Consider the following 12,678-nt stretch of genomic DNA (forward strand, 5'->3'; position numbering starts at 1 on the left):
AGGCATGCAACCGCATCGGAAAACACACATGACACATGGAACACGTGCCTTAAAGACCTGATGCAAGACATCCTGTGCAAAATCTTTTTCTTTGAAAGATTTAACCGTGCTATGGGATCACAGCCAAGTTGCTGTAATATTTTCTGTCAGTGAAGGCCATTTTATTACTGCTTAAGTTTGCTGAAAGTGTTTCATCACATATTGAAACAATTGGTGCATGGTGAAGCCGCGCTTAATCCGTTTGTTAATTTGCAATGCTATTCAGCCTGCTGTACTATGCTAGCACGATTTTTAATGGCCTGGTCTATGCATGATGCTGCAATTACTTCTTTACGACCTTCGAGTGATCCGTCTCCTAAGGTGGAAAGCCTTCGGCCGATCTGGTGTTGTACTCCCAACATGCGTACTGCCGTTCACATATAAGAAGAACGCCTATGGACTGCAACCTGTTGTGATCGGGCCTTTCCATAGTTAATCCAAAACCGCCGCGTGCGTCTTTGAACAAATTCAAAGCTGATTCTTTCGCACCAGCTTCAGGAAATTGATTACATATCTAAAACCCTACAGGGCTCCTACGTTTGTAAAGCAGCCTTAAGCTTTCCGTTTCCTTTCCGTGTAATCGCATATCTTGCAGAAGAGGTCCTCAGTGGAAGAGTTTGCCGAGCGGCGTCTTATACGGGCCAGAAGGACTCGACAACACTGCACTGCCGTGCATGAAATATTTATTATGGGAGAAATTTATCCTCGCCAGCAGCTCCGAGTAACCAGCGCCTGAGCGATCGGCGGGCAGCCATCTTCTATTCATTTCGGAACGGCTAGTCTTCGGCTATTCCGAAAAGTTAGGTTTTATTCGGCATATCAATGCATTGTTAATGTGTACGACGAAAGAAGTTTTCTGCGACTGCTCTATGACAGAAGCGTGTTAAAGGAAACAACATTTTCTCTTAATCTCCAGCCTACAAATCGAGTCATAACTAAAATATAACCATTCTAAATTATTGTGACATCATAACATAACTATAAAATAACACTTGAGAGATTCTTTGTCTTTTCACACACGGCATTTTTTGCATACATCATGCATGACGTGCTGTCTGCGGCAAAGCTTTGTTGCCCCGCGCGATATTCAAGCTGGCTGCCCTTCGAGTCGACGCATGTCTACAACTTATATTCTAGTGCACTGTAGCGTGTCTGCCCTGCTTTGCATCTTTTCTCGCCACTCTTAAGAGGTGAGTGGCTTTCTTTTCGAGTACATTAGAAATCGTGCATGACGTATTCTTCTACCCGATACTTTCCGCTTGTTCATGATACAGAATAAGACGACAATGCCCGCAAAGAAAAGTAAAGCGGAAAGTGACAAAATTTAACAACCGCGTGTTCCGACATTTGAGTGGTTGTTGCGCTTTGCGCTACCACGCGGGAGGTCGCACTTAAAGTTAGCTTTATTTTTTAATTATAGCAGACGTAAGGACCTGATCCTCGAATGTCCATGGCATCTAGACAAAGACGCATTCCCTTCACCAAGAGACCTTTGCAACGCCAGACAAAGCGAAGACCTCATAAAAACGTAAGAGGCCAAGCTCGTCTCCGAGGACCTGGAACAACAACGACGTCTCGTCGCCAGGGCCAAGGAGGCAGCGAAGGCCAGAGGGTTCCTGGAATGAGGAGACCTCCCACCGAGAGTAGAACCGAGGCTTACCCCGGAAAACTGTTTCCAAAATAAAAGTTTATTCCTCCTCCTCGCTTTTTCGGAATGTATATGTTTTTGCTGTAGCTGTGAGAAAAAAAAAAAAAAACTTCCGTGAGTTATCAACAAAGCTCACTCAGCGACGTTAGCTCTTAGCGGCGAACAAGTGTTTAGTTTCTTGAAGTGACCGGAAAGTGCGACATTTTTTTTCTGTAGTGTAACATGTTATGTTATTTGATTGAATACTGGCATATGAACCTGGCGGATATGAGGGCACATAGCATCCCGCATTGATTTCGTTGCTTGTTTTGCTGCGGTTCGAGTGTTTTAGTGCGGTAATGTCTGGAAAATCCCGGCCACGGCGGCCGCATTTCGCAAAAACTTTCGTGTACTTAGATTTAGGTGCACGATAAAGAAACGCAGGTGGTCCAAATTTACTACGGCGTGCCTCATAGTGAGGTCGTAGTTCTGGTACGTAAAACCCGTAATTGATCTTTAATTAGATATTTATAGTGGGTGCATTTCTGACAAGCACTTCAAACATGACGCAGAAAACAATTGAAATGGTCAACAGTTTTTCACGGAGGTCACCATCAAAGAAGGCGATAATAAGCAAGTAGACAAAGGCGGCAAATCAAGCTAGCTGGTCTGTAATACTGCCATCCTAATAGCGCTAAAAAGGCAAAAATGGACATAACAACGACAGCACATGGCGCTGTGTGTTGTGGCTGTGTTTATCCCTGTCTTTCTAGCGGTACTTAGGCTCCCAGAATGAGCTTGTGACACTTGATATTTTTTCTCATACAGAAATTAAGCTTCTGAGAATATTACATAGACATTATCACTCAGTGCAAGTCGCGCCTGCATTCTTTTGAACTTACACGAATGTTATCGTTCATTCTATCTTTTGTGTATGTCCTCGCCGAACCATGTATTATCAGATTGCGTTTGCGTGAATTGTGCAGTTGTTTATGCAAAGCACGCTGGCACCAGGGATTACACTAGAACTTTCGACGAGTGAGTGAGTGAGTGAGTGAGTGAGTGAGTGAGTGAGTGAGTGAGTGAGTGAGTGAGTGAGTGAGTGAGTGAGTGAGTGAGTGAGTGAGTGAGTGAGTGAGTGAAACAACTCTATTTGGTCCACAATAGACGCGGGCAAACTCAACGTGACCTGGCTAGGCCCACTCGGGGACCATCAGGTGAAACCTAACGACCCTCTCGCGAGCCCTCTGGGCTGCCAGGATTTGTGATATATAAAAGCCGACGCGCTTGCCCTCCTGATCTGATTTTCGAAGATCACCGACTGTGTTCGCCTCTGTCGTTGTTCGTTGAGCGCGGCCTGTTTCTGTGGGCAAAACTTCGCCCTTTACAAAGGCAGATTCGTCATTTACCGGTTTGCGGCTGTTTTCTGCACAGTCACTACTACGTGGCATGTGATATAACACGTGTGCCTTTGACGAAGATAGGTCCTCCTATCCAAACCTTGGCCAGCCTATCTGAGGCACCTTATCCCTGTTTATAACATTTATACAACACATGTATACTTGTTTATCTTTCTCAGTTGACCGCTTTTGACCAACTAACAATTGTTAAACGTTATCACTCAGCGCAAGACGTGCCTCCATGTACTGGAAGTTTTTTTGATGTTATCAATGATATTAACCATTTTCTGCAGTCTCCGATCTTTGATTGCATGCGTGACTCGAATTAAAATTAAATTATCGGCTTTAACGTGCCAGAACCACTTTCTCATTATGAGGCACGCGGTAGTGGAGGACTCCGGAAATCTAGACCACCTGGGGTTCCTTATTGTGCACCTAAATCTATGTACACGGGTGTTTTCGCATTTCGCCCCCATCGGAATGCGGCCGCCGTGGCCGGGATTTGATCCCGCGACCTACTCGAATTATGTAATACTTTCTGGAAGACACGCGGACACCAGCGATTACTCTGAAATCTTCGACTACTCATGCATAAAAGCTGACCCGCTTGACTCGCTAATTATATTCCAACGATCGCCTGCTGTGTTCGCCAACATATCGTTGTGCTTTGAGTCTAACTTGCTTTTGTGGGCACAGGTTCGCCCAATAAAAAGTTAAGTTATTCACAGTCTTGTGTTCTTCACCGTCAACACTATGTGACAATGTCAGGGAGCATAAACAAATTTCACCTTTAAGAAGTGCATCTTGTGGCTTTTGCTGCCAGCGAAATCTGGCATGAATACGTCAAAAGAAGTGCTCAAGTCCCGTTCGATGGACATAATGGCTAGACAGCGCAGATTCTTGAGGTTGGAGCACTAGCAATTCTTAATAAAAAAAAGCTTAGAAAATGGGTGCTTGTTCTCAAAGTTTTAGACTAGAATCCAACATTTGCAAGAGGTTACGTGGGTTACTATCTCGCATAAGTGTGCTATTTCAGCAGCAAATGTCGAGACAAGGCCAACTCTTTACATTTGGAATAATCTATTGGCCTGGTTGGTGAGCTCGGAACACTACTCAGAGGCCACCTTGTGAGCTGACAAACAAATTTCTCGTAAAGGGCTGATAGCGCTTATGAACACTCACTGGCTTTGACCTTTGCTCAAAAATTTGATACTTCGGGCAGAGAGCCGCATAGGCGTCTAAAGAATTAAGCAAGGCAACAAGCGTGGAATCTCTAAACCAGGCTCCTGAAGCAACACTGCATGATCTTGCAAACCGCTCGCAAGCCTTGTTTCACAAAGGCACCGCGGAAGAAGTTTTCAGTTTTGGCAGCTTTTTTTAGGGAGGGGGGGGGGGCGGTTGCTTGTGCCTCGACGCGGGTTTCGCCAGTTTCCCCGCACTGAGCCGTAGTACGAAGAGAATCTCTCATGTGTCAGAAATTCGCGACAATTTCTTTGCACGATTCAGCATGTAGAAATTACCTTGCATTCGACAAACTTTTCAGAAAGGAACGGTTTCCATGTTCTTCAAAGCTGTTCAAAAAGTAGTTCCAGTGCTTTGGCGACGCGGAAGAGAATGCGCACAACTTCTGACATAGAGCAAAAGATTTGGTTGCCTCGACACAATATGTGCAGTCCAAGCACCTACCAGGTTTAAAGAGTGATTGCAGCATCGTGCATGCATGACCGCTGAGGTGTCTTTGTGCACCTGCAGGGCCCTGTATTTCCCTGTCATGTTTACAGTTTACTACGCTTTAGCCGCGTTGCTGGCGTGGTCGTAGGACTGGCCTCGGCAGCTATCGATTAAAATGCCGTTACCTTAAAGAAAACACACGGGTTGCTACCAGAAGTTCACCCGTGTGGAATTGGTACAAACCCACTGAATCTTTCGTGAACGTCACCATGTAGCCTGCGCCGAACGACAACGCAAAGCTAGTCAACATGAGAAATGTATGGCTTGGAATTGACGAGGGAGAAATGTTTAGCTTCTTGCACCTTCGCAATGATCCATCTCCTTACACTATCTGCCATAATGTCAGCAAACTCATCCCAGTTTTACTTGCGACTACAGGATGGATGTATTACGTTATTGCCATGATCCAAACAAAAAAAAATGGAAGAAAGGTGCGTCAGGAGTTTTGAAAAGGAGGGAGAGGTGAACCCTCGCCAATTATATGGGACTAGGCAAGAGAGAAAGATCCCTTGCGTGCTGGTCAAGCAAAGTAGGAATGCCTCAGTACAAGAAAAGCAGATAACCTCCTCGTGCTACGCCTTCTTTGCTTCTACTTCAGCTACTACTGTACATTTTTAAAGAATTCTTGTCGTAGAACACTCGCTGGAAGACACTTTACAACTTTTATAGCATAACTAAAAATTTCCACAGGGCACCACCGAAGGGTCATCTTAAACTGCAAAGGAGCCCATCAAGGGGTTCTATTTGATGAGTCGATCGTTTCACTGTAAACCCCACATTGACAAGCTTTGCAGAAATCTGAACAAGGTTTGCTATACTCTGCTGAAGTGCCGAAATTATTTTGGTACGGAAACTTGTAGAGCAATCTATTTCAGCTTGTTCCACAGCCATCTGTCGTACTGTGTCTTGGGGCCGTTCATACATTGAGCCAGTTATAAGACTTCAAAAGAGGGCTTTTCGCTTTATGACTTCCACACTTTACAATGCAAGGAAAACACTGGGAATGCGGGAAATGGAAATCCAAGATGATGAGCAACGCGAGATCAAAGTGAGAGCAGGAGCCAACGTTTTGATAAGTGGATTTGTGTTTTTCCGGAGAGCATATGCCGCCTTGAAAACGACAACTCTACTTGTCGAATCGTTGGCTGACTAATGTTGATAGACTATTCATGTAGTTTTTTTTATATATTATAGCTAGTAGTCTTTCGTTTAAAACTTATCCTTCGTTCCAAATAGTTACTTCTCTGCTCTACTCGTAGAACATCGCACGCATAAAGCAAAGACGTGGCATCGTTCCCCACCTGCGGCAAGTTTTTTTCATCCACTTTCATTTTCATTAATTTATAATTTCTTTAATTCAATTAGTAAGTACAATTTCCCCTATGTTGTACTTGGTGTCATTGTTTGTTGGCTTCTGATGGTGAGTAAGAGCTGTTATGTTACCATGATTTATTTGTTGTGTTACAACACAGGCTGTGGAGTTAGCTGGAACATGTCTAAGTATTTACGAAATGGGAAAGATTGCAGTGAGACTCCTCAGGGAAGCAACACCTAAGTCGTACTAATGATATGGTTTGACCATATAATTTCATCATTGCTCGATTAAATATATCATGGTGGTGCGACCTACGAAATGTCACACCAGCAAGGCTGAACATCCATACTTACTTTTCAGAGGCTTAAAGAATGATAAACAGTTACGCTTTAAAGCACATTTTGGTAACAAGTATACACCACCTTCATTTCAGAGGAATGGAAATAGGTGGTTGTGCGTAGCCAATGCTATTGCAACATGTGTGCAGTAATACAGGGGAGCCTGAGGGCTATTAGATGGTAATAGAGTGAAGTAGCTGTGATTTTTAAGGTTATTTTACTCCACGGAAAACGCTGAAGATTTCCGCTTATGTGCGCAATATGAGAAGGAGTGAAAGAGTAGTTGTGATATATGGATTTGTACGGTACATATTAATCCGTACCAGATTTGCCACTTCACATTTTTTTCTCTTGAAACAATTTTATTTTCAGCGCAGAGGCTGGGTCACTGTGGCTTCTTAACGGCCAAATTCTATGTTCCGTTTCGGATGGGGATATCTGCACATTTTGAGTACTTACAGAGTGACTGGGCATAATTACAACACTATCGCATATCAAATTTACACAGAACGTATTCTGCTGTCGTCACAAAGCGCTTGTCCGCGTTTTTCTGCGTCCCTTATCCTGCTTCGCGCTGCACCACATAGCCTCATGGAAAACCAACTAGCCCAAACCATCACCCTTCCGACTAGGAAACTAACTGTTGCTTGATAAAATAAAAAAATGGCATCAAACATCTCTTACTTTCTCGTGCGGCCCTGCACATGCAGATAATGAACTAATGCCTACATTGCAGAAATTCTGTTCTATCATTATATGTTTGTGAAAGTTGCGCTGGCATTCATTGCCTACAAGCTACTGTATGTTTAAATTGGTGCGACAGCAGGCATGGCAAATGTTCTGTCTTACTTGTGTCTTGTGCACCATATGAGCCAGCGTTTTATTGTCATGTACCGGTTTAAGTACTTACTGATTAAGAAAGGCTGACATAAAACTGCTGTCGGTCGACATCGATACTTTCGCATCAGAACAGCGCAAGGAGCCCTGGGTGGCCTTTCTTTTGGACCTCCCTACTGGCTCGCCTGCATCTTCCATCTCCCATTCCCTGCGTTGCCAAGCTACTCTTTTCGCCGTCCGGGACAACCTCTTGTACCGATGCAACTACCAGCCCGATGGTAGCAAGTAGCTCCTTGTTATCCCTAGAACTTTGTATTCCCATATGTGCGAGAGAACAGCAGTTTACGATAGGTAGTGAGGCACTGGAAGTGGTAAGGGAATACATCTGCTTAGGACAGGTAGTGATTACGGATCCGGATCATGAGACTGAAATAATCAGAAGAATAAGAATGGGCTGGGGTGCGTTTGGCAGACATTCTCAGATAATGAACAGCAGATTGCCATTATCCCTCAAGAGGAAAGTTTATAAAAGCTGTATCTTACCAGTACTCACGTACGGGGCAGAAACCTGGAGGCTTACGAAAAGGGTTCTACTTAAATTGAGGACGACGCAACGAGCTGTGGAAAGAAGAATGATAGGTGTAACGTTAAGGGATAAGAAAATGGTAGATTGGGTGAGGGAACGAACAAACGCGAGTTAATGACATCTTAGTTGAAATCAAGAAAAAGAAATGGGCATGGGCAGGACACGTAATGAGAAGGGAAGATAACCGATGGTCATTAAGAGTTACGGAATGGATTCCAAGGGAAGGGAAGCGTAGCAGAGAGCGGCAGAAAGTTAGGTGGGCGGCTGAGATTAAGAAGTTTGCAGGGACAACATGGCCACGATTTGTACACGACCGGGGTTGTTGGAGAAGTATGGGAGAGGCCTTTGCCCTGCAGTGGGCGTAACCAGGCTGATGATGATGATGATGTGCGCGTCTTTCTACACCGAACAACAATGTGCACACGCAGGGCGTCTTCAACACGTATGAGTGCCTGCGGCACCATTACTGCTGGCAAGGAATGTTTAGCTTTGTTAAAAAAAAAATGTGTGCGCTTGCGCCCGCGATGCCAACGCCGCACATTCCCGCTTCATTCGGCCCGCGGTTTATTACAACCGCTTCCGCCTTTGCTCGTGCCTTCGACCGTGTAGGAATTGACCTGTACGGGCCGCCACTGCTAACACCTGCTGGCAAAGAGTCAATTATTGTCGCATTTGATCACCTTACACGGTATGCCGAAACGCCGCTCTACCTGCAGCCTCCGCCTGTGACGTTGCGTCCTTTCTGCTCCATCGGTTCATTCTTCGTCAAGCCCACTTCGGGAACTGCTAAGCGACAGAGAACAGTCTGATGGGCTAACTGGTGCTGCATAAATTGAGACAAAGTGCAAAAAGAAAAGCACGAAGACAACAGAAAGGAACGAAGACACAACGCTACGGACAACTAAATTTTTATTGCACATGGTTACCACATATAAACCATCGTACAAAAGGAAGAAAAAAAGGTCACTGTCACAACATAGGCTTTTTTTCGGCAAAATAATCCACCATAGGCCGCTACTGAGATAGGAGCATGATTTTTTTTTCTTAAACGACACAGATGAGCAACTTACAGAGTTATCGTTTCTAATAATTTCGAATACCTCAATGACCTCCTTAGTGACTTGATCTGGGTTCCTAGATATCACTTGGGCCGGAGGTCACGTAATCTCCTCAGTTTTTGAGGCATAACAGTGGGAAGGCTGTAGTGCAGCATAGAAACCATCGCTTTGGGACAAGCACGCGCGCTTCCCTCTTTCGGCGCGCAAATCGTCTCGCCTGTGTTCTCGTGATGACTGCCAGTTCTCGCGGTCATCGACTGAGCTCTTTACATGTACGTCCTTCGCTGCGTGACACCACACTTGTTTAGTTAGACAGCGAACGTTTGCCGCAAGTTATGCTAGCTATAAAATATTTCCTTGGAAGTTTTCATGATTCGAAGATAGTAGAAAATCAGGTAATGGTTTTCGGCAAGGCGAACCGGAAATTCGGGAGACTGGGGGTAGCTGTCCTCCACGTCGTCAAAGTCGTTGCTCGCATAAAGCGAGGTAACGACTTCAACGGAACGTCGAGGCGGAAGAATATATATTCCGTGCAGTACAAGTGACGTAAATACTACTTTTTTCTTTTGCAAGCAAGTTGCCATATGCGGATGGCGACGCGCCTCAAGCATCGGTGTTCTTGCACTGCCCTCAGCGAGCAGACCCGCAAGAATGCCAATATGAACATAGAGTTCAATGAAGAGAATGATTGCAGAAATCGAGAACGGCACAAGAATTTCCGCCAGCAGTTCTTATTATTATATGGGGTGCACTCAGGCGCGTCAACTGCAATGCCATAGCTCTCTGGGGTCGCTGTAGATATGAACCGCGCTGGTTTCAGGGCCATACAGATTCGTGGCCCGCCATGTGTATTTCTTCATCGCGGATGCTGCCGTACACACTGTTGCTATACAACAGCCGGACATGCCACTCAGTATGACATGCGTAAATAGAGTACGTGAACGCGTTCATGCCTTCTTCGTATCTCAAGTCGCTTGACATATGGGCGGTCGCAGTGTACGCAACTCGCGCATCCGCTGTCGCCACTAACTCGAAACACTAAGGCATTTATTTTCGCTCTTGAAAAAGTGTCTCTGTTGACAGGGTTTGTAGTCCACTAGGAAATGCCTTCGTGACAGTTGCGTGTAAATATTCAGCACCCTTGTGGCTACGCGGCCTGGTCACGTGTATATATAGCGTAGTTGCTCGCTCGTCTAACGCAGAGTCAGTGGTTTCCGAGTTCATCGCGATGGTTGCCGTGCTCCTTCCTTCACTGCTTCTGGTCCTCAGTGCCTCGGCTGTTCACGGGACGAAGTCGCCGGTCAGTATTAGTGTGTTTTCAGCGGTTTGCGTGCATCAACTTTGCTGAAAGGTCGCGCCATCTTGTTTTGTTTCCTAACGCTTGGTTCCTCGCGGGTCGCTTGCATCATCATGCTGAAATCGAAGCTTCTCAGGGGCTTTAATTCACGCATAATCGACTTTAATCTCTCTCATAAATGAGATGGCGCGAGCAGCCAACTTCTCGACATTTGCGTTTCTGATATGCATTTCGAGATGAGACCTATATTGCGTTATCGATCGTTTTAAAAGGAAGCTTTAGCTCGGAGCGAACACCGGATTCTCAATTCAAGTACATGTAAAATGCTGAGTTACTTTTATGAAAGAACCGCTGTGCAGATTTCAATGAAATTTGCTGCATTTGAGAGAGAAGGGCAACTTCTGGTAACCGAAGCAAATATAGATTTTATTTAGGGCTTGGAACATTTTGCATACGTTACCGAAAATTGGTATGTTTCATTCAAAACAATATTGAAGCGCGAAGTATACAAATCCATAACTGTGCACCAAAAATAGATATCGCATGTCTGTAAACTGAACCAGTAGAGCGTGTGTAAAACTGACAAATTTCCTATATGAATATACAGCTTTAGTGAACCTGCAATGCTCACAAGGGTTCTGCAAAAGTCCTACTCGCACATAAGTGGTATATTTCAGACAGATGCATAATATATCAGTTTTGTCTGCTTAGCATGCAGTATTAGGTGAAGTTTACATAACCGTGATATCGTTTTTCATTCATGAGTTGCAGAGCTGTAAACTTCATAGGTTTGTCCTTTTCTTCTTTTTGAACTTTTGCGATCTTCAAGGTTTTTTATTAAAAACGACGGCGTTAATAAACATATGCTTGCTGCAGTCGCTAGATTTTGCCATTGTTTTCTTTTGAAATGTGAGAACTCTCATAAAATTTGGTGCAACGGTGACCAAGAAAAATGGTTTAAGGGCGCTGCATCGTCGTGAATTTAGGGAGATATAGCTTTTCCGGTATTCCGGCGTCCTTGGCGGATTACCAGAGATAAACGGACGGAGTGGTTGGCGCTACCTGAAGGGGCAGAGTTCAACGACAGAAACACAGAGCTATTATTGTAGTTAGCAAGCTTGTGCTATTCCACAGCTGGGTCTAAATATTCGTCAGCGGGGTAATCGTGAACACGTCGCCTTATTTAATGTATCCTTTTTCGAAACAATACTCAGGGAACACGAAAACATCTCTATAATTAGGGCTTTGTAGTTAGACGAAGCGCTACAGGTGCGATCACCTGCCTGGCATTACGCGAACAGTATTGCGGATAGCCGAATACCCAGAACGCTAAAACTCTCTAGAACCAGAACATCCGTACCTGTCATGGTGGCTCAGCAGTGCACGTTGTGCTGCTGAGGACGTGGTCACGGGTTCGATTCGCAGCGGCCGCATTTCGGTGGGGGAGAAATGTAGAGACTCTCGTGTACCTAGCGTTAAGTGCAGAATGTAGAACCCCAAGAGGTCAAAAATTAATCCAGTGCCTTTCACTACTGCGTCCCCCACGGTCCCAGAGTTGTTTTGAGGCTAAGTTTTAAAGTTTCCCAAGACGCCATGCAAGAACATTGATTCCAGCCATTTATCATCACTCGACAAGCTGTGCCGTGGCGAAGATTGGTGCGTCGCGGCGCGCCTGCCGGTAAGACGTTAGGGAGTTTTAATGGACAACCAGCGCTTAAGCTTCGCGTGCTAACAGCAGCGTTGTAACAGACAGCCTATAGCGGAGGAGTGCCAACAGTTTTCAGTATCACATACTACGATCTCGTGTCAGAGAACTCGCCGATCACCTTGAGACACACGTGCGCCTCTCCCCACCGGTGACAGGTTACCGACATGCTAGGACGTAGCTGCGCTTGCGCAGCGCGCCCTGGACAGCGTGTGGCCGGGCGCATCGGGCTCAGAAAGCGTTGATGCATGCGGGCGCGCGTCTGCTATCGTTAAACGTGGCGTGTCATCTTCGTGGCCTCCCTACAGGGCTGCGCGAGCACATTTTAGTTGTACACTCAAACTGCCCTGTATACCCTCTCCTGGCTAGCGCTGGTTCCCCATAGCATGCATCTATGCATCATCATCATCATCATCATCATCATCATCATCATCATCATCATCAGCATATTTTTATGTCCACTGCAGGACGAAGGCATGCATGTCCCGGCAATCTCCAATTACTTCTGTTAAGCATCGCCTTGAAGAGTGTCACACGATAGCATTGAATGATCCCGACAGTTTTGCATGCTTCCCGACAACTGCTGATGATTATAGCGATCTAAATAAAGGAAGCACGCTATCATCACCAGCAGTTGTCGGGAAGCATGCAAAACTGTCAGGATCATTCAATGCTATCGTGTGACACTCTTAAAGGCGATGCTTAACAGAAGTAATTGGAGATTGCCGGGACATGCATGCCTTCG

This window comes from Dermacentor variabilis, chromosome 2, assembly GCF_050947875.1.
Source record: "Dermacentor variabilis isolate Ectoservices chromosome 2, ASM5094787v1, whole genome shotgun sequence".
Taxonomy (NCBI): Eukaryota; Metazoa; Arthropoda; class Arachnida; order Ixodida; family Ixodidae; genus Dermacentor; species Dermacentor variabilis.